The following is an 11864-nucleotide window of genomic DNA, read 5'->3' as shown; positions in this document are numbered from 1 at the left end:
CTACACACACAGCCATATTGCGGGTAACGGGGTGTAGGCGTACGGTTGTTTAGCAAAATGTCGACAAGCCTAAGCACGGTCACACCCACCAGGGTACCATCTTATCAGCTGGCGTCACATGTGGAGGCTGGGTCCGAAAGAGGCAAATCCTGTCCTGCTTCTGCACCGCAAAGCAAGAGTATGTGTTGCCAATGGCCAGAAAGAGACGGCCAGTGTTATGACTATAGACGAAAGTTTGTTTGTTTCAAAGTGCTCGAAAGGAATATTAAAAAACTAACGCACACCTACACGACTGAATGTGATAATGCGATTTAAGTGCAATACGCAAAATTCATCAGCAATATTTCGGTCAATTTTTCTGTTTTCAATACAATTGAGTTATTTTCAAACGCGAAAGAAGAATAAAGGAAGCTTTTTATCCAAACTCGAATATTAATACCGCTATTGGCAAGAGGCTATGTATTTAAGATTCAAGTTCTATTCAACCAAGCATATTATTGCAGCATTTTTAATATTTATACCTGTTACTTGTAGAGTAAAGGGGTATAATAGATTCGTTGAAAAGTATGTAACAGGCAGAAGCAAGCGTTTCCCATATTCTTGATCAGGACCCGTATGAACGTCGATATCTCAGAAACTATAAAAGCTAATGTCGAGTAATAATGCATGCACATTCCAGCGACATAGACGTTAACTTATGTTATACGCCCACAAACCGCCAAAAACTGTCTCGCCCTAACTTTTGAAAAAACGTTAATTTTTTTTTTAATAATTTTAATTTAATTTTTGTTAATGTTTTTTATTTATTATCCCAATTTCTACCGATATTTCAGAAAATATAGATATTTCTCGTTTGCACTTCCACTAGCTGAGAAACGGGTAGGTGGGGAACTCCACTATAGCATTCTCTCCAGTTCAATCTTAATCTTATCTTATTGTATGTATTTTGTTTAATATAAATTTTAAGCAACTCTAAAAAAATTAATGTTTAAATATTTTACATAATTTCAAAACATTTGTAAGCTAGCAATCACGAAACGTTTCGTTTTCTTTACTTAAAAAAAACGTGTACATTTTGGTATATAATAGCTTGAACGATTGATAGTAAGGGTCTTAGGGGTGCCATACTTCTAAATACTTACCATACTGAAAATGGTTTGCTTTTAATTAATTACAAAATATTGGAATTAACATTAATTACTTACTTTTGCACATGTAGGATTCATTATTGCAAGTAAGACAAAATCATTTTCATTTGAACCGATTTCCATATCGCTTTATTATTCCCAAGATTTAATATGCACAGATTACATCAAAAAAGCCTGGAGATGGAGGAAACAAATGTTTTTATTAGGCTACATGGTAGCACATAAAAGCTTGTCCCCCGCAGGAAGCTGAATCTGTCTTGCAATCATCATATTATCTTCGCACTGGTACTGAGTATGGAACGCGGCTCAAGCAATCGCCACGTGGCACGTGCCAACGACACGGCACATGCTCGGCAGCGAAAGTTTTTCCGTTTCGGCTTAGTCTGCTTCAGCTGCGGACCGCTTTCGAGGGTTCCAACACACATATATTAATAATAGATAGAATCCCCTATACATTATAGTAAATAGTTACATAAGGAGTAAATTGTGTAATCGAGTGCCTCCACAGTAAAATGTTCGTTCCGAGATAGGCTGGATCGATTCGGCTCGGCTTCTGATCGAGCACGGGAAAACTTGGGTAGACAGGTAAACACGCTCTTTAAATCTGTTTTGTCAGTACCGGGTATACAAATAATGCGTACAAACAGACGGAAGGATGGGTAGGCGGACACCGCTGTTAGAGCTGATCAATAATATATTTTTGGGCCGGAATGTCTCCAAAAGTATATGAAAGTACAAATTTGTATCTATTATTTAACACAAAATAGTCTTTTTTGACCAAGCAAACATTTACCTTTATTTACCAAATCAGAAAAGACATAATGCTCTAATGCTTACGCTGTCTATAACAAGCTTTAGTATTTGATTTAAACAATGGCTAATAGCTTGCCACTCATCAAAAAAAATGACCTACTACCTCTCCCATTTACCCCACCATTAATTTGGATTCAAGATGAAGAACCAATTTCCAATTCCAAATGGCAATTACATGCAGCCAGCGTGTGTGCGGCAACAGTTGCTTTTGTGCTGACATAAAAAAGCGTCGTTCTTCTTATCGTCTGTCCGCAAGACTTCACACGGCCACGCAATGGTATTTAGGGGTGGGGAACAAGAAAAGGGGCGTCTAGCTGATATATCGCTAAAGTGCGTTGAAAATTCAATAAGGACCGCCGCAAGTTTGTCCAGAATCTGTCACAAGATCCAGTTTCTTGAAAAGAGTTTTAATTTAAACATAGAAGAAAGTTAGCGTTGGCTATCCTCGTCTTAAAGCCCTTGTAAATAAAGTCATGTCTTGCTTTGATAAAGACTTGAAGAATCTACGTAAGATATTATTTAACGAGTGAGTTGTGAGTATTGGAAATGAAAATGAAGGACTTTTATTTAGTTTTCCGGTTCCCCGACTATTAATTATCTGTTACTCAGCTAGTGGAAATGCGAACGAGAAATTTTAAAAAATGTTTTGCATATTAATAGAAATAGGAAAAAAAAGAATTAAATGAAAAAAATAAAATGTTTTAAATGTGTGAGCGTGGCAGTTTTGGACGGCTTGTGAGTGTTACAGGCAAAAAGTTTTATAGCAAATCAATAGAAATTTACAAGACTAAGAACAATATGAAAAAATGTCTACACATTTTTTAAAACTGTGGGCGTGACAACATTGACTGGTTTGTGGGCGTGGCAAAAAATTTTTGGCATACTGATAGAAATTTAGAAGAAAGATACAAAACTAAACAAGAGAGAACGCTATAGTCGAGTTCCCCGACTATCTGATACCCGTTACTCAGCTGGTGGAAGTGCGAAGGAGAGTCTTAAACACTGACAGTTTTTGGCAATTTGTGGGCGTTAGGGTGGGCGTGGCAAAAAGTTTTTTTGCAAATCGATAGAAATTTACAAGACTAATACAAAAATGAAAAAATATCAAAACATTTTTCAAAAGTGTGGCGTTAGAGTGGGCGTGGCAACATGAATCGACAAACTTGCGCTGCGTCTATGTCTCTGGAGTCTGTATGCTTAATCTTTCTAGCTTTTGTAGTTCCTGAGATCTCGACGTTCATACGGACAGACAGACGGAAAGACGGACGGACAGACGGACATGGCCAGATCGACTCGGCTATTGATCCTGATCAAGAATATATATACTTTATATGGTCGGAAACGCTTTCTTCTGCCTGTTACATACTTTTCAACGAATCTAGTATACCCTTTTACTCTACGAGTAAAGGGTATAAGAAGTATCGAAACATTTTTCAAAAGTGTGGGGCTATGGGCGGTTTGTGATCGTTAGAGTGTGCGTGGCAACATAGGTCAATAAACTTGCGCTGCGTCTATGTTTCTGGAATCTGCAAGCTTAATATCGAGCTTTTATAGTTCCTGAGATCTCGACGACATACGACCGGACAGACGGACATGGCCAGATATGTACTCTATATATACATATATACTCTATATATACTGTATTTAGTCGGAAACGCTTCCTTTTGCCGGTTACATATTTTTCAGAGAATTTAGTATCCAAATGACTTTGTCCCTGAGGACAGCAGGGCATTTGGAATCGCTAAAAATAACTTGTTTCGTCGCAAGTCGCTGACTGTATAATTAGGCAAGTATGTTTAAGCTAAGCCGAATCCTTTGCTCTAAACCTTTCTTTAAAAATAATCTCCTAATTAATAAATATAATTTCTTAACAGAATTTATACCTTTTATCATACAAACTGTTTGTGTTTTAAGTATAGCTCGTATACATTTCGAGGTCTCGACATGTGCACCTACAGGTAGATGATCCTGATCCTGATCCTGAATATATGTACATACATATATAGAGTATAGAGTCGAACAGCTAATTTAAGCAGTTAGATAATGAGTAACAGATACAGCTTGCATAAAAGCATAGCAAATAATAAGAAAAGGCCCCAGCTCTACCATGAGTTTAAAAACAATGCTATCTGCAGTGTGACATTGACCCCGAGATATAGATATATTTTTCACGAAATTTGCTTAATCCGTAATAAAACGCTACAATTATCGCACTCGAAAATACCAGCTAGCACAAACGCACCAGGAATCCCCCACTGGGAATTCAAATAACGAACCATTAAACAATTAAAGCAGCGCCAGACAGAGCTTACCGAAAACCAAAGCCGAGAACCATACGCGGACTGGCGATGACCAGCCAAGCATTTGGCCAACCAACCAAATATAAACAAGGAAAAGCCTTTGGGAAAGGGCCCAATTGGAATCCCTAGCAAGCTTTTGGTGTGGGTGCTGCACGCTCGGGGGGGGCTCACATACGCCTTTTCTGAAAGGCTGCCACTGTGAATATGCTTCAATTATTATGAGCATTCCGTGTCCGCGCCACCGGCGCCCTACTACCGACCACGCACTCCTGAAGTTTCCGACGACTATCACTTAACTGGCAAGTGACAACACCCTACTGGTGGTACTGGGTACGGAGCTCATACGTAATTAATGGAAACCATGCTGAGCTTGAAACATTGCAACCGTGCTTTCGTTTTATTCCTATTTGGCACAGAGATAAAGTTTTCTGTTAGAAACTAATACTAACTTCAATGCGAATGTTTTGAAGTAATAAAATAATTTTGTAAAATTTTTAATATTTTTAAAGAGGCCTTGATTTGGTCAAATAATGTCATACATGTTAAATTCGAGTTCCATAATTATCAAATACCCGTTACTTAGCAAGTGGACGGACGAACTAGAAATTTCAACACCTTTCTGTCATATCGATATGAAATGAAAAATGTATAAATTCTTCAAATGCTTTAAAATGTGTTGGTGTGGCAGTTTTTGGTGATAAACTTGCGACTCGGCTAGTGCTTCTAATCAATAATATATATACTTTATAGGTTCAGAAACGCTTCATGAAATTTTGTTCAAACCTTAAGACCGTGTGAAAATTTGTTGGTTGTGTTTCTTTTTGTTCTGCTTATAAAAGTGCATTTAACTTACCATGGCAATATGAACAAATATTTTTTTCAAATATCTAAAAATATCTTAAGTTACTGATAAAAATAAACCAAGTTACATTTCTACACGAACCAAATAGGCCCTATATTAATGAAAAACGGGTATTCGTTCAGGTAACTACTTATTAATATTTAAATAAGGCTATACATTTATTTTCATAATAACGTTTGGTTATTGAATTCTGTTATTTCGAAAAAACACCAGCTAAAAAGGTAAAACTGTGGTGACGTTAAAAACCGCTGAGGACGTTTAAATAATTTTTATTTCATAAATAATCTAGTTTGGGTATTTCATAAAAGAGAAACATTTAACGAAATCGCCCTTACGATTTAAGCTTGGGTATTTAAGAAACGAAAAACAATTAATTTTTAACGAAATCCCCTTACGATTTAAGTTATTATTTTATCTTGCCACCACTTTTATTCTGGCACGGAAATTGACGTACTCCCTTTGTATACGGTATGATAAAATCGCATTAAACTCAACTGAGCGAAAGAGAAAGTCTTAAAATATTATCAGCGGATTAAAATCAAATTTAACAAAGTAAAAGTGGTTGCAAGTTATTGCTAGTGCCCAGTGTTTCTCTTCCATCCGGAGGGAAAATACAGTGCAGATAAAAAAATTGGAATAACAACGTCCTAAACAGCGGAGAATTTATTTATATATTTTTAGTATTAACGCCTCTTTTACTTAAAGACATTTTTACTTATAGAGTAAACGGCTACACTAGATACTTTGGAGTTCGTAACAGGTAAAAAGAAGGGATTATGACTTTATAATCACAATTTTCAGGAGTATAAGCTGAGCCCATCATGCCACATCCTACTTTCCGTATTTGCCTTCACATATATTATATTTTTTGTCGCGCCGTTGGACTTTCACAAACAATAGCTTCTCAAAATCATGAAAATTTCAAACCCGAATTTAAGGGCCTATTTTGAAAACAAACAAAAACTTGTAAATGCAGACTACGACAAATACAAATAATACAAATAAAACCATAATTGCATGTGTTCACACGAGAATCGATAGCAGACCGGCTAACCCGCTTCCCGACTTGGCTCCTAAGGGTTGCATTGCTAAGATCGTGATCGTTGTAAAATTCCCTAAACCCAGGCAAACCAACTTTTTTTACCCGCTGTGAGGCACAACTAGAAGATCAAAGTGTTCGATCTGCCCAAACAGGGAATAACAAAGAGGAGAGGTTGTAAGCATCTTACAGTAATGCCTGTAGTACGAAACTTGTGGGGCTTACTGGGATAAGTTCCTGCATCCTGGGGTTCAGACCCTTAATTATATTGAATTCTTGACTAGTCCCAAGCCGAAGCAATTATTCTTTGCCAAATAATGTTACTTTATTGGCTGCTATTTGACTTGCCAACTGGATCCTAATAATAACTCACTGACACGTTAATTTTGCAAATCTCTTAAAAATACGTAATAATTATTTTAATATTGTATTGCTGTAACTATTTTTCAAGAAAGAACTAACAAGATCTATATTTTGATGATATAAACTATCAGAATTAACCAACGCATATCCTTACGTGGAAAAAACTAAAAAAATTTGTACTTGTCCTCTTAAATACACTATATAAAAGGTGCCGATACGGCACGCTTTTTTACTTCTCCACCCATCTATTTTGTTTTGAAGCGTGCCGAATGAGTAACGCCCAGAAACCTACAATGCCCATAAATGTAGCCGCCACCAGGTGGCGCTAGTGAGCAATCTTAAACAGAGTCTTTTCGTTTTATTTATAATTCCGGTTACTTGTAGAAGAATAGATACCAGATACTTTGAAAAGTATGTAATTTCTATCAATATGCCAAAAGAATTTAGAAATTTTTCGTTCACTTTTCCACCAGCTGAGTAACAAGTAACTGATAACTGGACTAAGCGTTCTCTCTTGTTTTATTTTATCCTAATCTCTGTCTCGTGCACTCCTAATAGCTGCGTAACGGTATTTCTGATATTTGAGAAAATCGACTAGAGTCTCTAACTCTTGTTATACCCTTGCAGACGGTCTATAGTATAGAATATATATGTAACGGCATAGAAGTTTGCAAAGAAGTGAAGGAATCATTGGAAACTATATGAACTGAATATATTCTTGATTGGTATTAACAGCCGAGTCGATATTACCGGTCATGGTTATTTGCATTTCAACTTCCCAGACGTCTTCCCTCTATAGCAGAGAGTAGTTGAGGTTAAACGGGCCACAATAAAAAAATAAATGGGAAAATTGTCCCTTCGCTTTATAATTATTATAAAGTGTTCTAATTCGGACGAATATATTATATAGCTGTATTATAATAGAAATTATAATTTGTATATATATGTACATACATAATACATATATGTACATATAATTTATACATATACATACATACATATAGGAGTATGTAATATGTTTATATGGTAAATATAACTCTTTTTCTCTAATTACTGCAAGCGTATAGCTTCCTTTATTGCTTCGCGTTGTTTTTTTAGATTATAGTCTTTAACTTTCTACCCTAAGAACATCTTATGGCATCACAGAGTCACTTACAAAAATAAAATATTTTTATTTTGTCCAAAACTTGCAATGTCCTTTATCCATTAAAAAATCCCATAATAAAGTTATTTATACCGACTTCGGAAAAGGCTTTATTTTATTACTATTTTATTTCTTATTATTTTGTGGTATTTGTTCAATTTATTTATTCCGCATTTAAAATAAGATAAAATATCCTCTTTAACGTTTTAACGCAAGCGACTAATTATGGTGTGACCAACAAGAAGGGATGGGAATAAAATGAAGGACAAAATGTAATATACCACAATATTTCGAATCTGATGTTAGATAGTACTTAATACTACAGTTTGTACACTGAAATTCATATTAGCAGGTTAATTGAAAAGTCTCCGGTCTACCATGTAAAAAAATTTTTTAGGAAAATTGTTTTCTCTTATTTGACATAGTTTCCCTGAAGTAGTATAGCGACCCTCCAATATATCATTTTTGGTGATCATTCCTTTATTTGACGAAATTTTCTTCCCAGCGAGCATTTTTTTGAGATCTGAGAACAGAAATTGTCGCTGGGTGCCAGATCTGGATTATACGGTGGATGCGGAAGCAATTCAAATGCAAACGGTGCATTGTCTTGGTGAAACAGCCCTATTTTTTCAAATGTGGCCATTTCTTGACCTTTTGTCCTTTAAACGGTCTAATAACTTTATGTAATAGTCACTACTGATGGTCCTCCTTTTTTCAAGGTAATCAGGAAAATTATACTAACTAAATATAGACGCCATAACCTTGCAAAAGAACTGTTGGGGTTTTGCTCGCCTTGGAGCGGGTTCATTGTGTTGTAGTCCACTCGGATGACTGTCGATTGGACTTCGAAGTGAAATGATGGAGACATGTTTCATCCATTGTCACATATCGACGAGAAAACTCGGGCTTATTACGCTTAAACATCTTCAAACACTTCTCCGAATCATCATATTCGGTCAAAAGTGAGATCGGGCGGCACCCACTTTGCACAGAGCTTTTTCATACCCAACAATTCATGAGTCATATGAGGTACACCTTCAGTTGATATCTTTAGAGTATCAGCTATTTTATTTTATTTCAGTTTACGGTCTTTTAATATCATTTTGTAGATTTATTGATGTTTTCGTCATTAACAATATCTTTTGGGCGCCCACTGCCCTCACCGTCCTCGTTGTTCATTTCACCACGCCTAGACTTAGCATAAAAACAAGAAAGAACGCTATAGTCGAGTTTCCCGACCATCTGATACCCGTTACTCAGCTAGCGGAAGGGAGAAGGAGGGTCTTAAACACAGTTTTTGGCGGTTTGTAGGCGTTATAGTGGGCGAGGCAGAAAGTTTTTTGGCAAATAGATAGAAATTTACAAGACCAATACAAAAATGAAAAAATATCAAAACATTTTTCAAAAGTGTGGGCGTAGCAGCTTTGGGCGGTTTGTGGGCGTTAGAGTGGGCGTGGCAAAAAGTTTTTTGGCAAATCGATAGAAATTTACAAGACTAATACAAAAATGAAAAAATATCAAAACATTTTTCAAAAGTGTGGGCGTGGCAGTTTTTGGCGGTTTGTGGGCGTTAGAGTGGGCGTGGCAACATGAATTGACAAACTTGCGCTGCGTCTATGTCTCTGTCTTAATCTCAACTTTCTAGCTTGTGTAGTTCCTGAGATCACAGCGTTCATACGGACGGACAGACAGACGGACAGACGGACAGACGGACAGACGGACAGACGGACGGACGGACGGACGGACGGACGGACGGACAGACGGACATGGTCATATCGACTCGGCTATTGATCATGATCAAGAATATATATACTTTATATGGTCGGAAACAATTCCTTCTGCCTGTTACATACTTTTCAACGAATCTAGTAAACCCTTTTACTCTACGAGTAACGGGTATAACCATTGATGATTGATTTTCCTCATTATTAAGCAAGTTTTTTCATCCACTCTATTTTTCCCTTCAAAAAGCTGTATTTTATCAACACGCGAAACTTTTTTATCCATATTCTTCCAAATAACAAAATTCTATAACTCACAAACTAATTATCCCACAGCTTACAACTTTATGACTTAAACTGCTTTTGAAAGGATAGGGCTTACTAAAAAACATATGGATTTAATTTACAAATATTGTTTACTATGGTAGGCCGGGGACTTATCATTTGACCTAGAAGATATTATTATTAGATAGTAATTATTATCTAAGTTTATATGTTATATACCCTTGCAATACAAAATACACACAATTTTCGGATTTGTTTTTGACAACCATCATATTTAAATAAAATGTATTTCAAATGTTTTGAAATCTTAAAAATATCGAACTTCAGGAAAAAAAGAACATGTGAACAACAAAACTCTAAATGGAAACTTAATATTACTTAGAGCGGTCAAATTTAAAGCTCACAGATTAGTACGAGTTGTACAATATTTTAAAGTTTATATTTTAATGTTTATGCTCTGGGTATTTTGGTATTTTGTTTTATCGATTGGAGTCCACTGCACACATGTGAGATTAGGGATGGCAGCTCTCGGCATATCAAGAAATTAAGACGGCAACTCTCAACATATATAGAAATCGGTATGGCAACCCAAAACCATTAAAAAGCTGTTAATTTCAAAATGCGATGTCGGAATTAAATAAATTTTAAAAAATATTAATCATTATCGGACAAATATGAAAAATAGGTCCCTTAGAAAGATACAAAAAGTTAAATAAATCCACAAATACGTCTAGAAATGCAAAAACCATAAAATTTTGAAGCCAAAATGAGAAAGATTTTGATAACGTTTTTTCTTTATTTAAAAAAAATTGAACTACTCATTGAATAAGTTGTGAAAAATATTGTTAATGTATAATGTTAAAAAAATGTAATACCCTTGATTACAGTCAGAAACTTTCAACGTAGGAGAATATAAATAATTATCTTCCAATATTGTATTTAACAGTGGTTTTTTAATATAAATTTAATTTAGTCCATATTTCCCAGATCTTCTCGCTTAATCACCCCTATTTGGGTCATCAGTTTGAGCCCACGTCTTGTTTAACATACCTTATGCATCCCACGTTCAATGCCTGTACAACGCTGTTTGCCGTCTGAATTTACAGATACGGGACCATGTTATATTCATACCAAAGCTTCTCTAGTTGGCCTGTCCACTGGCATCCTGGACAGTAACAAAGCAGTATATATTAGTTTTTAGATTCATTTGCTTTCATGTTATTCCCGCTGATGACTGCTTCCTGAAGCCATAAAACTATGAAGGTGCATCTCCATGATCTGAATCGTCGACGTTTTTAGAAACTGCATAATTTATTTATTCTGTGATGGAGGCGCCTCTGAACCATTAACTCCGCCTATGCATTCGGAAAAATACTTTATAAAATCTTCTTTTACGGATCTTCTTTTTTACGCATTTCAAATCCAAATCCGCCGATATTAATTGGTATTCTATAAACATTACAATTAGTCCCTCCACAACTTTTCGAGTTTCAAATTTTAATTAAAAGAATTTAGATGTTTAACTTATGGCTTTCTGGTCTCCGAGCTTGGAGAGGTGTTTTGCCCTTAGTGCATGTGATGGCAAATAAGTCTTATCATTACATAACGCAACAATTTTGGCTCGGCATCGCCGTTTCGTATATATGCAGAACAATCAGTTATCTTTTCATTCAACAACTTTAGTGTCGAATCCAACACTGCAACGAATGAAAAATTTTTAGGGTTGCGAACGTCTGTACGCATGGTCTTTGCCGGCACACTTAATACGTAAAAGTTCGCCCTTTATTGCCGCAGCAGCAGAAAAAAGAAGTAGTTGCCGTTCAGCCGTCAACAAGTAAAAGAACTGCTGCTCAAATATTTATATGCGCACTGGCAAAAATTATTTTAATAAATATTGGGAAATAAAACATATCTTTATCGAATGTTTGACAAAGCTTATGTATTTTTGTTGTTTTATTAAAATACATATATAGATTTTTTACGTTTATTTTATACAATAGATTTATTTTATTTAACTACCAATTTTTTTTGTAGAATAACGGCACCCTTTGCTCAAACTTTAGGTTTTTTGCACGCACATGATTAAATATAGCTAAATTACATTTCTAAATCAGGATTCAATCTGCCCATATCCGTCTATCTGTCCATATGAACGTGGTACGTATTTGCCTTACATTTTCTTTTATTGG

The sequence above is a fragment of the Drosophila yakuba genome, chromosome 4 (genome assembly GCF_016746365.2).
Source record: "Drosophila yakuba strain Tai18E2 chromosome 4, Prin_Dyak_Tai18E2_2.1, whole genome shotgun sequence".
NCBI lineage: Eukaryota > Metazoa > Arthropoda > Insecta > Diptera > Drosophilidae > Drosophila > Drosophila yakuba.
The sequence above is the reverse complement of the archived record's forward strand: the minus strand, read 5'-3'. Positions refer to the sequence as shown.